Here is an 8,354-nt window from a genome sequence, read left to right as displayed (position 1 = left end):
CAGAACTTCTTTATCTGATGTTGTAAATCTTTGTTTATTCATTGTAAACAGGACCGAGTCCCCAGCTACCTGGGTGGCCCTAAGGAAGGATATTCCTGAGCACCATAGAACCAAAAGATGCTCATCCCCTGGAGGCCAAATCCAATTTGTAATGAGAGATAAAGGTATGAGGTCTTGCCCAAATGGCAGCTGCGCAGATATCATCCATAGAGGCTCTGGAATTAAATGTTACAGAAGTAGCCATAGATCTGGTAGAATGAGCCTTTATTCTAGGTAAGGATAGCTTATTCTGTTGGTAAATAAACGTAATGACGTTTCTAAGCCATGAGGATAAAGTCACTTTGGAAACAGGTTTACCCAATCTGGGTCCTGCAAAGGCCACACACAATTGATCTGTTTTCCTGAAAGATTTAGTCCTGTCCAAATAACAACAAAGCTGCTGATGCACATCAAGGGTGTGCAAAAGGTATTCCCCTCTATTAGAATGCTGATGGAAGAAAACCGGCAGGTCAATAGATTGGTTAATGGAAAATCCAGAAATGACCTTGGGCAAGAAAGAAGGGGCAGTATGAAGGGACACCCTATCCATGTGGAAGATCAAGTAAGGTCTCTTGACACTCAAGGCCTGCAGCTCAGATACTCTTCTCGCTGAGGAAAGTGCTACTAGAAGTAAGGTTTTCCATGACAAAAATTTTAAATTGCATGAATAAAAGGGCTCAAAAGGAGGACCTGTGAGAGATTGAAGCACCAAAGTCAAGTCCCAGGGTTCTAAGGGAGGCTCGACCGTAGGTTTAATGTGTAATACTCCTTTCAAGAATGTCTTGCATAGGCGGTGACATAATCAAAGAATTATCAAATCCATTATGAAAACTGGCGATAGCTGCTAAATGTACAGTGATCATCAATGCTGAGGCTCCTGCATGTAAAAGAGTCATCAGGTATTGAAGGATCTTTTGAATAGACATAGAGAAGGGATCTATGTTCTGATCTTTGGCCCAAATAGAAAACCTAGTCCATTTTCTATACCCCACATTAAATACGCCAACAGCGTTCAACATCTCTGCGGTCCTGTGGTCAGGCTGCTCAGTCTCACCTCTCTGTATTTCCACCCAGGGTGCTCCCTCCCTGCCTATATATTCAAAAGGAAGATCTACTCTTTAAACCCAGAAGAACTCCCAGAATTTGCCTGCTAGCCTTGATCTCCTACTAAGTAACCTACTGGAAGGACTCCCTATAACAAACTGTGTATGAATTATTCCACCCCGAGTACTCCCTCCCTGCCTATATATTCAAAAGGCAGATCTCTGTTTTATTATTTATCATTAAATATTTTAATACCTTTCATTGTGGCTGATCCTTTAGGGAATATTTTTAACATCTTGGGAGTACTTGTGCTTGTTTTAGTGACACTGTGGCTGCTCCTGAAAGCCGTGCTGCTTTGCCACACTCTACCATTTATATTAGTATTAATTTTACACAGCATCGTTGGGTACCCTTTGTAAGAGTCTTACTGTAGCTGACTGGTGGCAGCATGATTACCTCAGAGTCTGGGCAGAAAGGGCACAGCTAGTAAATCTATGCTAGCTTTTCCAGGTGTGTGTGTGTGTGTGTGTGTGTGTGTGTGTGTGTGTGTGTGTGTGTGTGTGTGTGTGAAACTCAAATATCCAAGTGTGTGTGTCAGATGCTGGGAACAGGGACACAGAGGTCCAAAGTGGTCAGTGTAGAGTTTTGTGTGGGTCTGGAGAGAGAAGCAGAGTCCAGTCCCAGGTCTGGAGTGTGCTCCCTGTGTGCTCTTAAGGGAAACTGTGCTTGGTGCAGGGAGCTGCATCTGAAAATACTGTGTGAATCCATCTTTGCTCTTAGTGACCATCCCTCACCAGAGTCAGTGGTGAGGAGTGAGTCTTCTTGATTGCTGGCCCGGAGTAGGGACCCATCACAGCTTAACTTTTTTTTTTGTGGTGGGAAGAAGGACCGACCATGGGATCTGCAGTCGTTTCCATGGTCAAACTGAAAATGGTGCATCTTTACTTGGGAAGAAAAGCAGCAAAGGCCGGTAAAAATAAAGTCTTTAAAAGTCACTTTTCCCCAAGACAAGCACAGTAAAAAGCACTTTATAAACACTATGCAAGCCCCACAAAGATAAACACAATTTCTCCACAGAAAAAATGGTTTGCGTTGCCTTTATACCATTTTTAGAAAAAAAAAAGAAGTTATGTCTTACCATAACATTTCATCTGTGTTGTAGATCTTTGTTCATTCATTACAAATAGGACTTCGATTCCATCCGCGGAACCGATACAGCCGTTTCCAAGCTCGCACCAGCCAAAAGCTCTCAGCTAAGACCTACCCATAATGCCCCTCTCCTAGTTACTCCAAGATTGAGTTTGCCCGTCCCTATATAATAGAGGTAGTAATGGAAAAATAGTAGAAGGCTCTGTCTGAGCAAATACCTTAACCAGGAGTTCCTAAAGTTCACCAGGACTCCAGGCAGGGGGAAGGAGGGTGGGAAGTAATGAATGAACAAAGATCTACAACACAGATGGAACGTTATGGTAAGACAGAACTTCTTTATTTGATGTTGTAAATCTTTGTTTATTCATTGCAAACAGGACCGAGTCCCCAGCTACCTGGGTGGCCCTAAGGAAGGATATTCCTGAGCACCATAGAACCAAAAGATGCTCATCCCCTGGAGGCCAAATCCAATTTGTAATGAGAGATAAAGGTATGAGGTCTTGCCCAAGTGGCAGCTGCACAGATATCATCCATAGAGGCTCTAGAATTAAATGTTACAGAAGTAGCCATAGATCTGGTAGAATGAGCCTTTATTCTAGGTAAGGATAGCTTATTCTGTTGGTAAATAAACGTAATGACGTTTCTAAGCCAGGAGGATAAAGTCACTTTGGAAACAGGTTTACCCAATCTGGGTCCTGCAAAGGCCACACACAATTGATCTGTTTTCCTGAAAGATTTAGTCCTGTCCAAATAACAACAAAGCTGCTGATGCACATCAAGGGTGTGCAAAAGGTATTCCCCTCTATTAGAATGCTGATGGAAGAAAACCGGCAGGTCAATAGATTGGTTAATGGAAAATCCAGAAATGACCTTGGGTGAGAAAGAAGGGGCAGTATGAAGGGACACCCTATCCGTGTGGAAGATCAAGTAAGGTCTCTTGACACTCAAGGCCTGCAGCTCAGATACTCTTCTCGCTGAGGAAAGTGCTACTAGAAGTAAGGTTTTCCATGACAAAAATTTTAAATTGCATGAATAAAAGGGCTCAAAAGGAGGACCTGTGAGAGATTGAAGCACCAAAGTCAAGTCCCAGGGTTCTAAGGGAGGCTTGACCGGAGGTTTAATGTGTAATACTCCTTTCAAGAATGTCTTGCATAGGCGGTGACATAATCAAAGAATTATCAAATCCATTATGAAAACTGGCGATAGCTGCTAAATGTACAGTGATCATCAATGCTGAGGCTCCTGCATGTAAAAGAGTCATCAGGTATTGAAGGATCTTTTGAATAGACATAGAGAAGGGATCTATGTTCTGATCTTTGGCCCAAACAGAAAACCTAGTCCATTTTCTATACCCCACATTAAATATGCCAACAGCGTTCAACATCTCCCCGGTCCTGTGGTCAGGCTGCTCAGTCTCACCTCTCTGTATTCCACCCAGGGTGCTCCCTCCCTGCCTATATATTCAAAAGGAAGATCTACTCTTTAAACCCAGAAGAACTCCCAGAATTTGCGTGCTAGCCTTGGTCTCCTACTAAGTAACCTACTGGAAGGACTCCCTATAACAAACTGTGTATGAATTATTCCACCCCGAGTGCTCCCTCCCTGCCTATATATTCAAAAGGAAGATCTACTCTTTTAAACCCAGAAGAACTCCCAGAATTTGCCTGCTAGTCTTGGTCTCCTACTAATTAACCTACTGGAAGGACTCCCTATAATAAACTGTGTATGAATTATTCCACCCTGGGTGCTCCCTCCCTGCCTATATATTCAAAAGGAAAATCTACTCTTTAAACTCAGAAGAACTCCCAGAATTTGCCTGCTAGCCTTGGTCTCCTACTAAGTAACCTACTGGAAGGACTCCCTATAACAAACTGTGTATGAATGTATGTAACCAAAGAAATCACCTTTGAACTCATTGTTTAGCTACTACTAGTACCCATTTATTGTGCTTGTATTCCCTCCCGAGTGTGTGTTCTTTAAAGCAGCCTACTGCGGACCATTTGCCCCCCCCCCTTTCCATTCACTAAACCCTTGAAACCACTTGTTCCACATAAGGCCTATAAATCTCTTCTACCCCTTATCCTTTATTACTACTTTCTACCACTAGGTGGCAGCACCTTAACAATACGTACCCAGAAAGAAAATGTTCTTAAGTGGCCTCTGTACCTAACGCTGGCTATACTTTCCACTTTTTTAAATATATACTCCCTACTCCCTTTACTTTTATATATCCACTCCCTCCTTGCTATATCTCAAACTCTCTTTTTTTTTTCACCTTGTTAACCCCATTTCTGTGTTCCCATATAGTAATCATTACTTACCCACTTACCTTCTTTATTGATTCCTATTACTGATACTTTTTTCTCTGCTCTACTATCTTGACTTGCTCCCCACCTACTGTGTTCTCTTTCTCCCCTCCTACTCTCAGTCCCCGTATAGCCTATCATTACCCTTCTATATATCCCCTCCCCTATTAGGTACCTTCCCCCAAGAGTTTATTTCTAGGTGTCAGTTTTTTCTGGCGCCATTTTTAAATACGTCAACAGCGTTCAACATCTCCACGGTCCTGAGGTCAGGCTGCTCAGGCTCACCTCTCGAGTAGGTTTAACTACAGACTGTTCGCCTTTTATGTGTGTTCTAATTGGTAAACTGCTATGGAAATGTGTCGTATGTAAAATATACTGCTGACTTCTGTTCTAAATCTCTCATTGCAAAAGGGAAAGTGTGCTTATCATTATATAGGTGCACTTGGAGTACCAAATGTGTACCCTATGAGTTTATTAGATGCATATATGATTATGTTCCATACAGCTGATTCTGCCTAACACTGTGATAGCAAGATTACTGCCATTTGACTAGAATTAGTAGTGGCAAACATAGCCACCAGCTTTCTGTTTGCTACGCTCATATACATAACAGCTGTCTTGCACTTTATCTTGAATCTTGGACTGGGAATACTTGTCCCTATAAGTGTGAGTTTCTGTTATAGTGGATTATTCTACCTGCCGATCCATTGTTTTGTACGTGGAATCGCTTATTTTTGTAGCAACTGTCGGCTTTCTGTATATTAACTACTTTTCTTTCCTTCTGTTGGCTACACTTTATTAGGCTGTGACGGCCGATTTTTTTGGCTGGTACATTGAGCATTTATTCTGTTTCTTAGAGAGTTTTATACCAGGTCCTGACTGGTATGCTACCATTTTGTATTTATTTAATCTTTAGCTTGGGCAGTTGTGCGAGTGAGTCTAGTGCAACATATTGAGCTTAACGCCCGGTTTGGCAGGGTCATAGAGCACTTTGGCTCTTACGATACTTTATTGTATTCTTTTTAATTAATACATTTGGGCATTTGTGAGAGTGAGTCTACTAGAACATACTGGGCTGGGGTGCTCGAATTTGGCGGGACCTGAGAGCTCTTTGTACTTCTGCTTACCTCTTATGCTGCCACATCGTACCTTCTCTAATTTATAGCTTAGGCAGTTGAGCGAGGGAATCTGTAAAGACATATTGGGCTGGATGTGCCCGTACCTGGAGGGATATTAGAGCATGTTGTATTTTTTTTTTATGCTGCCATAGTGTATTCTCTGTAGTTTATAGTTGAGCAATTGAGCGAGTGAGTCTGGTAAACCGCTTTGGGCTGGGACGGTAGAATTTGGCGGGCCCATAGAGCATTTTTGTACTACTTCTTGCCTCTTACACTGCCATTTTGTATTTCCTTTAATTTAAAGTTTGGGCAGTTAAGCGAACCAACATGTTCTACTTGAAATGTATTTAGACATAGAAACAGTGTTTTCTTCATTTCACACCATGTGGTATACTGCATCTCACTGTTAGACACTTGCTTGTTATTAGTACTTTATTTTTCTGCTATACCTGCTGTATTATTCAGCTGCATGGTATGTAGAGAGAGTAAATTGTATGAATAAAAGTATCTATTACTGACTGTCCCCCTGCTGTACTTTAACATTTTCTCTGCTTTCCACTACTACCTCTTTTAACTACTCTCCCTATACTTTTAATCCCTCAACCTTACTTTATCCCTCATTTACTCACTATGTAATATATCCTAGTTGACTTTTCAACTCCTCAGACTCTTGCTTACTCTTTTTCTTCTGCCAATCCCTTAACACTCATGACTCGCTATTCTTAAAATAACTTAACCCACTGTGTATCTCTCTTCTGTTTTATTTTACAGTATTCCACCCCAGGTGCTCCCTCCCTGCCTTTATATTCAAAGGGAAGATCTACTCTTTAAACCCAGAAGAACTCCCAAAATTTGCCTGCTAGCCTTGGTCTCCTACTAAGTAACCTACAGGAAGGACTCCCTATAACAAACTGTGTATGAATGTATGTAACCAAAGAAATTACCTCTGAACTCATTGTTTAGCTACTACTAGTACCCATTTATTGTGCTTGTATGCCCTCCCGAGTGTGCGTTCTTTACAGCAGCCTACTGCGGACCATTTGCTACGCCCCCCCCCTCCATTCACTAAACCCTTGAAACCACTTGTTCCACATAAGGCCTATAACTCTCTTCTACCTCTTATCCTTTATTACTACTTTCTACCACTAGGTGGCAGAACCTTAACAATACGTACCCAGAAAGAAAATTGTTTTTAAGTGGCCTCTGTACCTAACGCTGGCTATACTTTCCACTTTTTTAAATATATACTCCCTACTCCCTTTACTTTTATATATCCACTCCCTCTTTGCTATATCTCAAACTCTTTTTTTCACCTTGTTAACCTCATTTCTGTGTTCCCATATAGTAATCATTACCTACCCACTTACCTTCTTTATTTATTCCTGTTACTGATACTTTTTCTCTGCTCTACTAGCTTGACTTGCTGCCCCCTGGAAATAATATTAACACTCTGGAAAATATCCTCAGTTGCCTCTCCGCTCACCTATCTCAGGAAACCATAGTACTAGGTGACTTTAATATAGACTGGGCTACCTGTAGCTCACCTAATCCTACCTCCCACATCAATCTATATGACTTTTCCCCAAATTATAACCACCCCTACTAGAATCCATAAACCATGTAATAAAGAAAGCACCCTAGACTGGATCCTTATAAATAGTCACCATGATACTTATATACCAGGTAACCTTCCAGATGACATTAGTGACCACTCCCTGACATTTATAGTTAAACAAAAATTTCATAGTCCCAATCCAAATCTTTTCAAAACCTCACACTCAAAGAAACATTTTAATCAAGAAAACTTCCTAAATGAACTTAATGCATATGACTGGTCACCAATTCATCATCTTCAGCTAGAAGAAGCAGCATCTTACTTCAATACAAAATTCCTACAAATCCTTTATTGCCATGCCCCCTCTCGCTCTACCAGAAGCAGTATCTCACTTCAATACAAAATTCCTACAAATCCTTTATTGCCATGCCCCCTCTCGCTCTACCAGAAGCAGTGTCTTACTTCAATACAACATTCCTACAAATCCTTGATTGCCATGCCCCCTCTCGCTCTACCAGAAGCAGTATCTTACTTCAATACAACATTCCTACAAATCCTTGATCGCCATGCCCCCTCTCGCTGTACCAGAAGCAGTATCTTACTTCAATACAACATTCCTACAAATCCTTGATTGCCATGCCCCCTCTCGCTCTACCAGAAGCAGTATCTTACTTCAATACAACATTCCTACAAATCCTTGATTGCCATGCCCCCTCTCGCTCTACCAGAAGCAGTATCTTACTTCAATACAACATTCCTACAAATCCTTGATTGCCATGCCCTCTCTCGCTGTACCAGAAGCAGTATCTTACTTCAATACAACATTCCTACAAATCCTTGATTGCCATGCCCTCTCTCGCTCTACCAGAAGCAGTATCTTACTTCAATGCAACATTCCTACAAATCCTTGATTGCCATGCCCCCTCTCGCTCTACCAGAAGCAGTATCTTACTTCAATACAAAATTCCTACAAATCCTTGATTGCCATGCCCCCTCTCGCTGTACCAGAATACGAACCAAAACTGCTCCATGGCTCACCAAAGAAACGAGACAAAAGATTCTCCTACGTAATAAAATATGGGCCAAATGGAGAGCGTCAGAAAACCCTGCACACAATCTTTACTTTAAGCAGCTACGAAATAC

This window comes from Protopterus annectens, chromosome 7.part1 (genome assembly GCF_019279795.1).
Source record: "Protopterus annectens isolate FY-2018-M chromosome 7.part1, PAN1.0, whole genome shotgun sequence".
NCBI classification, from domain to species: Eukaryota; Metazoa; Chordata; order Ceratodontiformes; family Protopteridae; genus Protopterus; species Protopterus annectens.
Note: the sequence above shows the minus strand (reverse complement) of the source record.